The 16,788-nt window shown below is 37.3% G+C and overlaps 1 protein-coding gene, 1 long non-coding RNA gene and 1 pseudogene across 2 annotated transcripts in view; 2 read left to right on the forward strand and 1 right to left on the reverse strand.

Moving 5' to 3' along the window:
- The window catches only part of LOC118350419 (uncharacterized), a 49,719-nt gene extending 49,306 nt beyond the window's left edge, over positions 1 to 413 (forward strand). Inside the window, exon 5 of the long non-coding RNA XR_004804187.2 lies at positions 265 to 413. This is a non-coding gene — a long non-coding RNA (uncharacterized LOC118350419). The remainder of the gene's footprint in view (positions 1 to 264) is intronic.
- The window catches only part of LOC112641704 (patched domain-containing protein 4), a 54,270-nt gene that overhangs the window by 8,182 nt on the left and 29,300 nt on the right, over positions 1 to 16,788 (reverse strand). The window lies entirely within an intron of this gene.
- LOC112641915 (U2 spliceosomal RNA) lies at positions 13,203 to 13,408 on the forward strand (annotated as a pseudogene).

The following is a 16,788-nucleotide window of genomic DNA, read 5'->3' on the forward strand; positions in this document are numbered from 1 at the left end:
ACAAAGACTCAAGAGTCCAGCTGCCTCACTTAGAGACCTGGTGTCAACATGGACAAGGTGTGGAGCTGTCTGGATGTCAGTCTCATTACTGGTTAAACTAAGAATCATAACGCATTATGAGGATCAAGTGTGCTAATGTATAGTAAGCATTTAGAACAGTGCTTAGGAAGGGTTAGGCATTATTCTTGTTAATATGTCACAAATCAAATATTTGAATGATACTGTTTATTCACTTATCATCTAATATTATTCTACACTTCCAAGCAAATATCTGTAATGAGAGATATTACAGATCTGCAGGGGACAGAATCCAGGTATCCGACTCCACTTTCCAGTTCGGCTACTACACAGCAAGGTGACGAGGCATGCTGCTTGACTTTTATGGATACCAACTCTAACTCAAAAATAAAAGGCTTGGCATATTTTTTTCTAAAGGTTTCATTAGCTCTGTATTTAATGATTCATCTGTGGTAAAGTCATTAGACACTCCAAAGTAGGCTAGAGAAATCTACCCTAAGGGAAAAGGCAATAAGAAGGAAGAAGAAACACAAGATGACCCATGTTCATTTCCATAGAAACAAGAAGCTTTTTATCTTCTTTAAAATCTGGACCCAGTAGCTTGTCTCTCTCTCTTTGAATAACTTCCAGAAAGGAATCTTCTCAAATGCAAAAAGATCAAGAATTTGCCCAATTTTACCTAGGATAAATACATTTAATTTCTCCTTTACCTATACCCAATTTTTATACGAATTAATTTTAAAAGTGTGGAAGTAGAATGAACAACTACATGAAATGTGAGGCATATAGCAATAACTTTTTGTTTTTCTGTAATTCATATTAGTGACTCTGCCAAAAATTTCAATTGAAAGCAATATTACTATTTTAAGTGAGTCTTTCACAAAGGGATCAAATAACTATTCACAGGCAAGTGTTCCATATCAAAGGATATTTAACTTTGATGCTGTTCTCCATAAAGAAGGCTGGCCATCACTCATATGGGAGCATTTGTGGAATGCACAAAGGCCCTAAGCACAGTGCCCTCTTCAGGAAAGGGATTGTAAGTCCTGTCATTACCGTCTTTCCTATGAGCAAGAAACTCCAGAATACACCCTAGCTTATAGCCACATCCTATTATTAAAAGTGTGACACCTGAGCCATTAGCACCTCTGAGTGGAAAATATATCAGACTAACAAACTGCAGAGGCAAATTTAGAGTAGAGCTCAATCTTTTGATTGAGAAATCAAAATAGGAAAGAAGAAGGATCAAAAGCATAGGTATTGCAGATAACTATATGGGGGCTGCACTGCAGGGTGGTAAAATCTTGGCATGCTGGAAGACGTGACATATAGATGGAAAGAGTCAAGAAAGACAGAGTCATTCATTCTTCAATTCTGTTATGACATGCTTTGTGTCAGCCAGATATTGAGGTTAGAATGGTGAACAGCTACAGTTCTTATAGTGGGTGATGAGGGAAAATATGTAAGCAGAAAGGCATTTGAAAATATATATGTATTAAGGGAGTAGTGAGAAGTAATCATCTAGCCTAGCAGGAACTAAGAAGACTTTCCTAAAAGGGGGGCATTTTAGCTGAGATCTGAAGCATGAGTAAAAATTACACAGGTAAGATGGGGTATTGGTTGGTAGACATGGGGAAGGATGATCTAGGCAGAGGGAACAGCATGTGCAAAGGTCTAGCAAGGAGGATATGCATGTTGTGTTCCTGGGACTTTGAGAATGACTGTAATATTCTCAAATATGGGCGTGGGGAGGGGTGATGCAGAGATGAGTGCTGGAATTGAAAACAGAAATTTGCTTATTCCAAAGCCCTCTTTGACTGCATTGTGAAAAAAGAAATGAACTTTAGGTGTGCCTTGGAAGGGAGAGACACTAGAGAGGAGGCACTGAATGGTTTTCTTGCCTTCCTTATAACTTTATTTAAGCCAAGACCTACTTGATTGTATAAGCATCCATTTTTTAAAAGACTTTATGGAATTCACACTATTCTGAAAAATAAATTTTCCCCATACCTAAGCCTTTTTCCAAAGAACAATTTCTTCTGAGTGCTAGAGATTCTTGGAGAAAAGCTTCCTTCCTAGAGGGGCAGAAGTTGCTAAAAGTGATTTACTTAATTCTAATGATTCCCATAAATCTAATAAATCCAAACAATACTTGTGTTGAGTGTCTGGGAAGGCAAATCACTAGTGTATATGTAGAAAACAAGATAAGGACAAATAGAACAAAAAGAAAAAAATCTCTTCCTTGGAAGAGTTTGTACTTTTGTTATAGAAACAAAGCCTGTTAGATGGTGAGAAAATAAAGTGGCATAGAGTATTGCAACTCTGAAGACATTGCTGAAGAATGCAGATAACTGCTGAGGGTTGCAAAATTATATACATACAGCATGATCTCAACTATGTAAAAATAAATATGCATGTATAAATATTCAAAGGAAATCATCAAAATTTAACATTGGCTCTTATTTGGTATAAAATTATAGGTCACATCTGCTTTCTTGGTTAGTTGGGTTATTTTATATCATTTTTTTAAGGCTATCAACTCATCAACAAAAATAATAAAAAATAAGTATGTTAAGGGAATGGTATAAAGGGTAATTAGGAATGGGAAGGATTAATTAAGTTCAACTGTTAATCAGATTTCACTTAGACAAGCAGTAGAAGAGGAAGGAGGACCAAGAATCAAGACTCCCTTGTTTCTGGGCTCCAGTCCTAAGTAATCTGCCTTGTGGCTTCTAAGTCGACTTAAGTTATGATGGTTCATTCTTCTCCATGAAAGACTGTGGTTTTGCCCACTAAGATTTAATGAATAACTGCTCTACTTAAAGTTAAAGGTAAAGAAGGGCAGATTCCTAGCTGCTAGGGTAGGGTAAAATGCTAACACGTAACTCTCAAGCTGATCTGACTTTGCACTGCCAGACTGACATTTTCTTTTCAAAGAAAAATCATGAAGACTTTGGTGGCTGAATATCACTTATCTTCCATTGAACTTGGGTTCCAAATTGGCCCTTATATGTTTCTTTTTCATTTCTGTCATTGAATTTTTCCTTCCCATGCATTTTCTAAAATCTGAAAACAGAAGCCAAATTAATTGACCAATCAAACAAAAGTTTTTTGAGTATTTGCTATATATAAAACATCACTCTAAGCAAAAGCTTTCTTTCTTTCTTGAATTATCTAGATAACTGTAATCACAGAGGTCTAGATTATGAGGTTGGTTACAACTTCCAACTTTCTGCAGTGTGGAGATAGCATTGCCATTTATGAACTCCATTTCTCTAATTTCTTCTAACTTCTACCCTCCTTTGTTTTCGAGATCATATAAAATTTTCATTCAAAGGGGTCTCTCCTGATAATGAATACATGTTGCTTTTTACTATTGTTATCTGTTTCATTGTTCCAATTAGCCTTCCAAGTTCAGTCAAGATAGAAAATTAAGATGATACATTTCTCAAGCTAAAGGAAACTAATTGGGGGCACATATTTCGAGGAAAGGTAGAAGAATTGACATATTGAAAAAGAATGTGAAACAGAGAATGTAACGTTTATTTGCAGTTGTGGGTGAGGTTAGCTGTGTCTTAATCCTTTGATAAAACAGCAGTGACATCCTTGCATGTCTACTAAAGATAAATCAGATGTTAATATTTCATCATCTTACATGAACCTTCGCCTTACCTCTTTCTTCCTCCGTCTCCTTTCTCCTCTACCTCTCCTGCCTCTTTCTCCTGCTTTTTTTTCTTTCTTTCCTCCCCTCTGACCCTTTCTCTCAGTTTTCTTCTTCTTCCTCCCATCGCTGTCCTTCCTTTATTTGAAAGACAACTGCCTCAAAGCCACAGTGAGGATAATTATTGAACTATGTCAGTAAAATGCTAGATAAAGAATACAATGCTTGCTTAAGTCTATTTTATCTTCACTAAATTACCTTTCCTTTTTAATCCTCAAAAGGACAGACATGCTTTGAAAGTAACATGTGTGTGATATACATTCTAATGAGATCCATGAAATTGTTCTTTACCACCACCAAGATATCCAGCATCAAAGATATTAAAATAATTGAAAGCCTTTTTGATAAAGCTAAGAAAATAAGTACTCTCCTATCTCACAGCTCCATGTGGGTTAAACATTACTCCTCTCAGCATTGGAGACAAGGGTATAATGGCTCACCCTTGCAAGTGTGTTAACATTTTCTATGTTGATGTGACATATTTTTCTCAAGTGTTAATCTTTGTATTAAACTCTGTATTCTTGGATATCTAGAAAAGGAACATCTGGATGCCTCTAGGAGGTAGAATTGTAAAAGCTAATAATACTTTTAAGATACTCGAATAAAAAAATTAATTCAAAAGCAAAGTGTGTGTTTTTTGCTTGATAGTTTAACTGCAAAAGATTATCCAAAAATCTTTAAAGAGTAGAAAATAATTTTCTGCTTGTATTTCTTGAGAGGAAAAGAATTGCTTTTCTGGTTGTCTTTGTTTAAGGCTAATATTAAACAAAAATATCAACATACAAATACTTGCCTTATGTAGGAAAGAAGTAACCCACTCAAGTTAAGCAAGGAAATAAGTCAGAAGCATATTAAATTATGTATAATGACTACAGACCCTAGTTTTAGTAAAGAAGATAAAATTTCATGTTATTTTATTACTTAACTCAGAAAAACTCATGGAACACTCAAATACATGTGTTTTTATTTTATACTTCTGTGAGGTTTTTCAAGTGATAGTATTCACTATTTGATCCTATATCCCCATTTTGGGTTTGGAACATATGGTAAACTTAATAGGTTAGGTGGTAGCAAGTTACAATGAGTAAAAGCATATACAATGGATTCTCCCAAAATATTTTGGCAATTGATTTACTTTTTATGCAATAGGGATTTTTATGCAACAGAGGAAAATACTAAGGCAGACAGACTCATTATAATGAAAGTAATCATTACTGTAAATTTACTATTCAAAATTAGGCCAATTTTAAGTGGGCCGACCCACATTCTAGCCTTTGGGAGTTTAATTGCATGTACTACATAAACATGATTGCTGCTTCTTCCAGCCACACATAAATATCCCTCTTAGCTGTGTCAATTCTAGTGTCACATAGTTCTGTTTCGTGAGGTTTGGAGACAATGCTTCTAATCAAAATTGCACTCATTTTAGGTTGGTTTCAATTTACTTCTGAATTTTCCAAAATAGTGCCAAGCTTCAGCAGTCCAATTTCTCATAATCTGACCATTAATATATTTTTTTCTTCAGCAAATCATTACTTTTCTTTTTAAAGCACAAAACTTTAGGATAGAGACTTCTCTTGACCTGTTCCTTCAAAGTGTTAAGAAATGAACTGAGATCTCTTCTCCATTTCTCAGATGTAGGAGGCATTCTAGAGGTATCACAGGCCACATGGCTGGCAATAATAGGAGTCTGGCTTTAAGGTCTAGAGAACTTGAGGTCAAGTGCTGATTTAGCCACTTAAGATCACTGTGACTTTTGGAAAATTGCTTAGATTCTCTGAGCCTTAGGGCACCTGGGTGGCTCAGTGGTTGAGTGTCTGCTTTTGGCTTAGGTTGTGATCCCGGAGTTCTGGGATCAAGTCCCACATTGGGCTCCCCTCAGGGAGCCTGCTTCTCTCTCTGCCTATATCTCTGCCTCTCTCTCTGTGTCTCTCATGAATAAATAAATAAGATCTTAAAAAAAAAAAGATTCTCTGAGTCTTTTTGGTCAGTTATGAAATGGGACAGTCTAGCTCATAAGCATTATTATGAAAAATGAGTTCAATGATATTTGAAGAGGGTGGCACCCCATGTGTCATTTCATAAAGGCTCTGTCAATAGTTATTATCTAATTACAAAATGATGGTTGAGTGATTCAGTAATCTCAAAATGAAATAAAAACAGAGCATGGTCTTTGGTACCACAGTAGCAAAAACATCTCATCAACCCTCAGTCTATTCTACAAGTACAAGAAGTTTCTAGGCCTTCAGAACTAGAGTATATTTAGCTAAAAGGAGGAACAAATGATAATTGTTTGTTCTAGTCCTGACAGTCCACTTTGTCTGACTGAGAGCTTGCCCAGCTCAGTGTTGGGTCAGGAGACAGACTGTATCTGGCATTTTTAAGGGGGAACCTAAAATGGTTGGTTTAAATTTCCCCTTAATACATTCTATATGACCACCCAAACACAGGCTTTCTTTACTTTGGAAAAGAATTCAATATCAGAGCCAATTTACTGGGAAGCTGAACTCATGAAGTTTACTCTCCTTCACAGCAGGCATCCTGGGTTTCCCTGGGGTCAGGAATTGAGTCAGGCCCACATGTCAGCCCTGCCATCTGCTTTTATTCTAGGCACCAAACAGGTGGGGTGTCAGGATGTAATGAAATCCATCTTAGAAAGAGCCTACAGCTCTTTGGCATTCAGTATAGCCAAGACTATGGTGGAATGATGGATGGAGGAACCCATCCCTCTGATTCCACAATCTAGGGGGTCTCCTAACTGAATTATCTTTCTATAACTAAAAACACCTGGTGAACGAGCCTCTCCTAACTTCCTTATTTTATCACCTCTCTTTACATTTCATATATAAAAGGGCACATGGTTTCATTTTGTGTTTGCTGACCAATTTGTGTTTACTGATCCATTATCTTATTACCCTACCAGATTGTTCAGAGCGATAGAATTTCATTGAAATAATTTGCAGCAAACTTTGATTTTAATATGCTTGCTTTAGTATAATATTTCATGCTTGCTATAAGATACTACATGTTCTCTCCAATATTCTGTAACATACTACAGGCATTCTTGATGTTTATTCAAGAATGCCAAGAATGCTATCACAGTGTTAATAGAAATCCAAAGTATTTCATCTTCTTCATTGATAGCAGATATCTTCATTCAAATGAGTTGTTTATATTAAAGTGAAAAGAAGGAAAAAAGATACAAAATGAAAAATGCAAACAAAAAAGGACCACAAAGACATGGCTTCCAACTTAACACACCCAACAGAGAACTTGTGTTTTTAGAGCACCTGCTACAGATGAAACAATTTTACAGGCACAAAAACATGAAAGGCTGGTTCATTGTCCTAAAGAACATTCGCCATCACTCTGCCTTACTGCAACACAGGTTCATTCCCTATAATTTTGCAAGTTGTCAGAGAATTCGAGGCAGCTATGTCACACCTTCCTTAGGAATAAGGTGAGAGGCTCTCTATTTTCCATGGCTTAGGTAAAGAAAACAGTTCCACATCTTTCATTTACATGGAGGTCCTCTGTGGAAGCACAATTAACTCTGTGAGTGGGTGTTTGCCTTGACTAAGAAATCAGGGCTATTTGAAGCCACCACAATCAGTTACATAAGCAGGTATTTAGGGGAGACTTTCCAAATGCATATTGCTATGTCAAGACACTGTTAAAAAAAAACATTAATAACACACACACTCAAAACAACACTCCCTCAGAATTGGGGCTGGCAGCTGTCTGGACCACACTGGAGCTATTTACAAAAAAATACTGAGCAAGTTTCTAAAGGAATGGAATGGCACTCAGCCCTTAGCTATGCAATTTGGAATGAGCAAGGATTCCTCCTGGCATGGAAGTGCAATGAGGCCCACCACTCCCTCCAATAGCAGTTTTGTTTGTTTTTTTTTCCGTCCAACAGCAGTTTCAGCAATGATGTTTGCTATTCCTTATCTAGAGCAGAAAAGAAGTATAAACCCAAGGGAAACATCAGGAGGGTCTTGTGCACCATCTGAAGGAATCTGAAAGGGTTGCCATTGAAAATCTTTAAAACAAGAAGGGACTTAGGATATATGTTAGAAGTTCCCTTTGATAACAATATGAATGGTCTGAAATGTAGGTGTGGGTATGTGCACGCATGCTGGAATTTTACAATAGTATTGATTGGTTGATATTGATTGATAAGGAGGTTCCAATATACTCTCAGGAGAGAGACAGTCCCTAAAATGAGCAAATGAAAAAAATTAAAAAAATAAAATGAGCAAGTGAATTAATAGAGGGATCTATTAACAGAAGAAAGAGGAGTTAATAAAGGGATCTTTAAGAAGTACAATGGATAGAACTCAGGGACTGACCCCTGTGAGAAATGAAGAAAAGAAGGGAGAAGTAAATGAGGACTCATTTACTTAGGCATCTGTTGTACCACAATGGCACTCGCAAACCCGAAGACTCTGTGTGCAATTAGGGGAGGTGAAACTGGGCTCGAGATTTTGACTTTTAGGTACCTGAAAAAAACATTAAGTTGGAGATACTTACAAAGGAATAAATTGCTTAAGATAGAGGCTAGAGATGAATACTTCAGAGGTATACGCATTAAGATCTAAGACCACACTTGTCCAGAGAGTGAATAATGTGGGAAGACAAGATGCTGTGGGGAGAATCCATAAGAATGAGGAAAATAAGGTCAGAAAGAGTCATTAAAGGCAAACAGTGCAGAAAAATAGTGAGCTTTTTTGTAGAGTCTACATATGTTGATGAAATATTCCACCAACCCTTTTATTAAAGGAATTATAAGAGGAATTATAATAGATGGCAACCCATTTGCTGACATTTGTTTAATTATCTCAGAATACATTTTTTGTCAGGCATGGGCTTATTGTACACTCAAATGTTCCAATTCATTGAAATGAAAGTGGTTCAGATCCACAGAATAGTCTTCAGTTGGAATATTTTTTTCAGTGCTTTAATAGGAAATTCCCGCCAGTCAAGTGAAGGTGCATCCTGTTCAACCTTTTGAGATGAAGGATTTGCCTTTTAATGAGATATTTGCATTTCATTATAATGATGTACCCTCCGTCCTTGACTTGATTATTCTCTACAGAAGCAGGGACTTCTTTGGACCATGTACTCGGCTTAGAGTAATGACAGATTCCAGAAAATTTATCTCAGGCATTTAAAAGAAAAAAAGGCATAGTTAAAAGAATTGAGTATTAAAAAAAAAATCCCCCTCCCCTCCTCTGCTGGGTGCAATATAAAAAGAATACTTAGAAATGACCTCACAAATTTCCTTTTTCACAGCCAGGCATTTGTGAACACAGAACTAGTCATGAAGAGCCATGTTAGATTAGATAATTGAATATGCTAAGAATTATTTGTAAAAGGGAGCTTGATCATCAAAGCCACCTGAGTCAGCAGGATATTTTAAGCAAGGAAATAGCTGCAGACATTTGTGTGTGGAGGGGGGCTTCCAACTTCTAACCTAATATGGCATAGCAACACCTTGGATAGACACAAGTTAAATTAAATCATAAAGAAATAACAAAATGACCTTCTATCTACGAAGCAACAGCACACTGCATTAAGAATAATTTGAACAACTTGACACATTTGCTGGTTATAATGAAATCACATGGTCAGGTTTTCTAGTTGGATCAATATGATCATTAAAGCCACAACGTCTCTGAGAGAACTTTGGAACTGTCTGAGACATGTTAACTTATTAGCAAGAAAGTTTCTTATATTTGGTAAATAAAAAAAGTTAGAACTGACATCAAAAATTTCAAGAACCTTAAACTGGAGGAAAGCTCTTTCCTCTGAAGTCTTATGGCATCTTCTGGATTTGCTCAAACAACAATTTTCATAACTATACAGTATTCTCATTATTTTTATTTCTCCCTTTCTTTATTGTAAACTTCTTGAAGGCAGAAGAAAGTGTTTCATATTTTTATTTTGCTTTGTTTTGTAATTGCCTATGATACAGTATCCTCTTAAAAATCTATTGAACAAAGGGTGATAAGTGTCTTATCAGCTCATTTTTTTTTTCTTTCTGAATTGTGTATCTTTTCTGAATAGAAAAGGACAGGGTTATGAGTACACAAAGAAACCAAATGGTCTAATTTACATATGAAATTCCAGAGTTTGAAATCAGCTTCTAGGCAATAGAGTTAATCATCTCTTAAGGGTTATGGAGCTAAACCCTCCACCTATCATGGGAAATCCTATTCGCTGGAAATGGTGTGGATCTAGAATGTTATAATCAGGAGAATCTTTTACATTTACAGTACTCCCCCTTATCCACAGGAGATACATACCCAGATCCCCAGTGGATGCCTGAAACCACGATAGCACTGAACTCTATGTATACTTTTTTCTTCCTATGCATAAATATTTATTATAAAGCTCAATTCATAAATTAGGTATAATAAGAGAGCAACAAAAATAACTAATAACAAAATGGAACAATTATAACAGTATACTATAATAAAAGTTATATAAATGTGCTCTGTCCCTCAAAATACCTTACAGTACAGCACTAACCCTTCTTCTTGTCATGATATGAGAGGATAACATGCTTTCATGATGAGATGAAGTGAGGGGAAAGTCACAGGTGTTGTGATGTAACATTAGGCCGCTATGGAACTTTTTTTAAAAGATTGATTTATTTATTCAGGAGAAAGGGAGAGTGTGTGTGTGTGAGCATAAGTGGGGGTGGGCAGAAAGAGAAGGAAAGAATCTCAAGCAGACTCCTCGCTGAGCACAGAACCCCATGTAGGGCTCCACCTCACAATCCTGAGATCATGATATGAGCCAAAGTTAAAGGCACTCCTGCTATTTACCTTCTGATGATATGTCAGAAGGAGGATCATTTACTATAGAGACCTGAAACTGCAGGACATGGAAACTGCACAAAGTGAAACCAGGGGTGAGATTTAAGGGGGTTGAGGGGGGAGTGGACCACTGTATGTTTGTAGACATTTCAGGAAGCTGAGAGTGAGAATCCCAAGGGTCTCTGGAAAAAGTGTGATACTTTGTACTGTTTCCATCTTTTCTGTTAATCTTTGAAGCCCAGTGCTGTCTTCTATCTGTGACTCTAAAGAAAACTAAGTGACTTTCTAACTTAGAAATCCTGTACCAAAGTTTCTCTTCTTCCATCACTGATCAGCCATGTGACCATTGGCCTTCATCCAACTTGAGTGACAGATGTCTCAAGGACCACTTCTCTGCCTGGACCTTCTGATCAAGTGATATAGGATTTCACTTTTTTTTTTCATCTGTAGATTTAGTATGAAGTTAGTTTGCTCACATTGCAAACAATCCATGAGGCCATATACATGGCCTTTCTCAATGCCCAGGCAGCACTGGTAGGTATGGAGAAATAGTATGTTTTCCAGAAACTTCCTCCAGATGTGTGGAGACTTATAATACTGGATTATAACAGTAGAGAAGAGCAAGACACTAAAGTAGCATATACATGGATAGGAACCAGGTACTTCATATTTTTCTCTTTATGTCAGAATGGTAGCTGGATGAGCACCAAGTGTATTTACATGGTTTCTGCCTTCTCTTAAATATCTGTTCCGTTAATTTCCATGGTCTTGCTTGCACCTCTTATTTGGACCTGAAATTCTTTTTTTAAGTTATTTATTTATTTATTTATTTATTTATTTATTTATTTACGACACAGAGAGAGGGGCAGAGACACAGGCTGAGGGAGAAGCAGGCTCTGTGTGGGGAGCCCGATGCTAGACTTGGTCCTAGGACCCCGGGATCACGACCTGAGCTGAAGGCAAGCATTCAGCCACTAAGCCATCCAGGTGCCCCTAAAGTAGGTTTTGAAGAGTCAAACATAAGGCACCCCTTGAGGAACTGTGGGCCCGCTGGGGGGGGCACTACATTTTGTAGAAATTTATGGGATACTGGATGTTGAAGAAAAAGAGACAGCATAAAAATACTGTACACTTCTGACCAAAATTAGCTGTGAGATTTCTTTTGTGTGGCAGATAAAACAGTCATTGTTATTTTATTAAAAAAACACAAATAAAACAAAACACCTCCCCCACCAGGTGCATATGACCTAAATAAAAGGGCAAGTGTTTAGCAGGCAGGTTTAGACCTCAGTGATGGCACCTTTGGTTAAAGAGAGTTGTGGAAGTCATTACTAGGTACCACGTGTGGTTGTGAAGGCAGAAGCTGGGATATGGGTCTCATCAAAAGGGAGTAGAATCAAGGCCTAGACACAGAAGATCAGCAGTTCACTACACTGCATCCCCTTAACTCCTTGACAGGAATGAAGATGGCCCAGTGATGTTTTGGCTGCCATTTTAAAGGACAAAGCTGAGGGTGGGAAAGCATGATATATATATTTTTTTATGGTTTCAGAGAATTATAGTATTGTTAATATTTGAATGGAGGTTTGAAATATCAAAACTACTCTGTCACACAATTGTGATGGAGAGTGTGCTGGGGTGGGGCACAGCAGGTCTTTAAGTGGGCCGTTCTCTATGCCTTTGCTGCTGCTCTCACTGCTGAATATTGGCATAGTGTGCACTTTTCCAGATCTATCGGCAGACCTATCACTTGAGCCCTCATCACTGTCAGCACCACCTCTTATCAGAATAAACTCCCTTTGCAGTCAATGAAAATTTTACTTTTCACTGATTCATCTCACTCCAGAAACCATGATTAGAAGACAAAACATCGTGAAGAATTGAGTAATAATAAGGTATAGTTAAAATTATCTGGGCAGTGAGTTACTTGATCAGAGACAGCAAAGTACCTTCTTTTCCAGAGGAATTGTTAGACACTTTCTGCATTCACCCTCTCCCCAAAACTGGGTGAAGACATTTCTCAAAGAGTCAAACCACTTCTTCCTGATGCTGTACTATTCTTGTGCCCCAAAATGTCTCTCAAATGAAAAATGTAACTCATTTTCCTTACTTTTCTTCTTTAAATCATCTTTTTTCTTATTATCTGTGTGGTGAATGAATAAAAATCTCTTCATTTTGCAGAGAAGTGTTTATAAATATTATTTTTTCACTCATACATATAATATACCATTAAAACACTTACTTGGAAGATAGCAACACATGATTCCACAGGATCAGCTCAAAGTCTACCATTTATATTGAAGAAGTATGAGGACTAGTTGGGTTACTTGGAATTAGGAAAATTGATCCTTCAAAAGATTCTAATATTTCACTCACAATTGTTTTTAAAGTGTGCTTTCTGAACCAGCAGCATCAACATCACCAGAAAACTTGGGAGAATTGCAAGTTCTTTGAATCAAAAACTTAGGGAGGAGGGGCCAGCAAATGTGTGTTTTAATAATAAGCCCTTAGGTGAGTCCAATGCACACTCAAGCTTGAGAACCACTGATCTAGAAGAACGTTTTTCTCCTGAGTTTGCAATGTCAGTTTGATGGCAAGGAGTCAAATTTCACAACAGAAACATGGCAAGAGGTTTAATTTCTTCTTCTTTTTTTTTTTTTTAGTTCCCAAGAAATTCAGTATATAAATGTTAGTAGAGATATGGCTAAAAGAAAAGGATCAAGAGAGATTAAGATTTAAGGAGAAAGGGATTTTTGGAATTAGGAGATGGAGTAGAAGCTCGCTCCATCCATTCCACACATTGACCTGGTATTGCAGTATTTCCAGGAACGGTGCACCCCCATAAAGGGAAATAAAGGTTGCTTAAATTTTTTTTAAAAAAAATTAAGGAGAAAGACAATGTGTATAGCAAGACAGAATGAGGCTCACAGGCATCCAGGAGAAAACATCAAAGTGCTAAGATGAGGATGTAGGGAAGCACTTAAACATGACACATCACCCTGAAGAAATGTAGAGGTACACACACTCTAGAAGCCAAGAGTCCTCTTATAAAGGAAGTGTATGCCAATTTATGTCTTTTTTTCTCTCCTCCTCCTCCTCCTCCTCCTCCTCCTCCTCCTCCTCCTCCTCCTCCTCCTCCTCCTCCTCTTCTTCTTCTTCTTCTTCTTCTTCTTCTTCTTCTTCTTCTTCTTCTTCTTCTTCTTCTTCTTCTTCTCTTTTTGCAAATCTCATCCTGATCAAGCTTGGGCTTAGACATGCACTACGAACTTCAAAGAGGAGGATTCAAGAGTTTCAAAGAAAAAGTTGACAGAAGCTATAACATGTAACTCTGTAATGGAAAAAGAAAGCTCAAAGGTTACAAAAATCTTAAAAATATCATACAGGCTATGCTAATACAAATAATTGTACTGAGGAAGGAAAAGAGGAGAATCCCACAGGAAATGAGGTGGCATAGAATGTTCTCCAATGAGCTTACCTTTTACAAGGAGACCCAAAAATGTAAATAAAGAGACAGTTTAAAAGACCATCATGGATCTATGAGAATTGTGTTCAGAAGGCTAAATTTAGAACAAGGCACCAGATGCTAAGAGTAAGAAAGTTCTTTTTATTTGTTGTGAATATTTGACTTGTTTTTTTTTTTTTCTTTGTTTGGACCAAGAAGATTAGAGAGGAAACAGGCCCTCCGCATTGAGGTGGTCATGTAACTCTTCATGACTGACCAAAAAGAAAAAAAAAAAAGAGGAATAAAGCCACTGCTAAGTTTCTGTCTTCTACTTCTGTGAGAATGGAAAGGTGAGGAGAATATAGGGAGAAAGGAAACAGGGCTGAGGAAGGAATAGGTGACAAAACTCGTTACTGAATGATGTCTCTAAATTGTTTGTCTGCTGACCTGGGTAAATTACCACCTGATATTCCAAGAGAACAAGAGTAGACCCAGACAGCCCTGGTGGCCGAGCGGTTTAGCGTCGCCTGCAGCCCGGGGTGTGATCCAGAAGACCTGGGATCGAGTCCCTTGTCAGGCTCCCTGCATGGAACCTGCTTCTCCTTCGGCCTGTGTCTCTGCCTTTCTGTCTCTCTCTGTGTCTCTATAAATAAATAAAATCTTAAAAAAAAAAAAAGAAGTAGACCCAGAGATGCCAACAGTGATGTTGATACTGCCACAGTGAATAGGGAAGGATCATAAGATTGGCAATGGGCAAATGGAATTGGGGTTGAAAAAAGGAAAGGTGAATTTCTCACGTACTTATACAAAGATCGATGTTGATCTAAGATCTGATATTTGGGTGAGCCATTAAGATAAGAGGTAGAGATAACAAGATGCTGGTGGGAGCCTTTTTTTTTTTTTTTTTTTTTCCAACAGAGTCATTGACAGATGTGTCAGAGAATGGCAGAGGACCTTGTGCACCTGGACTCCATCAAGGCAGCCTATGAAGAAGTGTCATGGATGGACAGTGTCAAGACTCTTAGTTATTCTTTCAAAATGGAAATTGCTTGAACTACTTTGGAAGACTTTTTGGCATTAGGTAAAGTTGAAGATGCAGAGACTCCATGACTGAGATTCCTCTCCTAGCTAGGTAGCCTGGACGAATTTTGCACATATGCACCAGGAGACATGTACATAAAATGTTAACTGTGGTATTGCCTATAATGGCCTGAAACAGCAAACAATCCAGCTTAGGAATATTAGGATAAATAGTGAAATGAACGCTCAGTGAAATACCGTGGCAGTGATGTAAAGGTACTAACCAAGGCTAAGCACATCAACATGGATAAATCACACAAATATAAGGTTGAGTGAGATTAGCAAGGAACACATACCATAGAATTCCATTTATAGAGTGCTCAAAAACAGGTGAAGTAATTGTTTTATTTAAGAATGTATACTTAGGCCGAAAAACTATAAAGGAGAACAGGGAAAAAGGTTATTGTAGAAATCATACTCTTAGTGGTTATTATACTCAAGGTAAGAGGATACAGCTGGAACTAGCTGCCATAGGAATATTGAGCTTCTGGCAGTGATTTATGTTTAACTCTGATGCTGTTTACATGGTGTTTGCTTGATAATTATGCTTTAAACTATACATATCTCTCGTATATTCTTCTGTATATATGATGTATTACATAATTACAATGCTAGAGAAAGTGTCTCATGATATTACTGCAAAAAAAGATGAAGAAAACATTTTGGAGGATAATAATTAATAATTCCATGAATTTGTATTACTGAACAAGATGCTGATTTAATCACAACATCAGATGAGGCTTGAGAGAATTTTTCAGAGGCATATTGTAGGGTTCTGTCTTTGACTTTGTTCACTGCTTTAATGAACACTTTTTATCAGGTACTCAGATGGAAATGTAAGATATGCATATCAGATTTGAAGCTTGCAGGAAAATGGGATGGGGACGGACCTGACCATTGTTTCTCAGACCCTTGTGTACATAGGAATCACCTGGGAATCTTGTGGAAACATATATCCTGGTCTACTCAGTGTGACTAAGATTTTCCATTTTGAGCATGCTCCCAGTGATGATGATGATGCTGTAGGTTAGTGGATGTCCCTCTGAGTAGTGAGAGAACAGGCAATTTAAGGTCCTTACCACTCCTAAAATTTAATGATGCTATGATTCTGATTCTTAATTTAGGAACATGCATGGGTCAATCTCACACAACTGAGGCCATGCCACTCACAGGATAATCAGAATGGCTTATCAATCCAAGCAGTCTAATTTCCTATTTTTCCACATTTTCCTTGCTTTTTAATTTGCTTTCTCCTATTTTATTTACAATAACTCTATTTTCATTTGTTCTGGAGATGGAATAATGGATCCCTGATAAGAACTTCTCCTAACTTTGTCCTTGTGACACATGGAGTAGCAGAAAGCATAGTTATCATGGTCCCCAGGGAATTCCTTCCCTCTGTCCCTCAGTGGCACCCATCCTGGGAGTAAGTCGTTTTTGTTTCATGGAAGTCAAGAACAAAAGGATAAATATCAAGTTTGCCTTGCTTTCCAGTTCTCATAAAGAGCAAGTTATAATGATCAGGTATAAATTTGAGGGCCGACAGGATGATTTTAAATTATGAACAGTGACTGTTTAATGGAATAACTTTATATATCGGAAAAGAGTGAGTTTAGAGTAAGGAACAAAAAAAATAAAGCATATTTATTGTGTGTACTAAATGCCAGATGATTTGGCAGGTCCTCTCCTATGCTTTAATT

Source organism: Canis lupus, chromosome 12 (assembly GCF_003254725.2).
Source record: "Canis lupus dingo isolate Sandy chromosome 12, ASM325472v2, whole genome shotgun sequence".
Classification (NCBI taxonomy): Eukaryota; Metazoa; Chordata; class Mammalia; order Carnivora; family Canidae; genus Canis; species Canis lupus.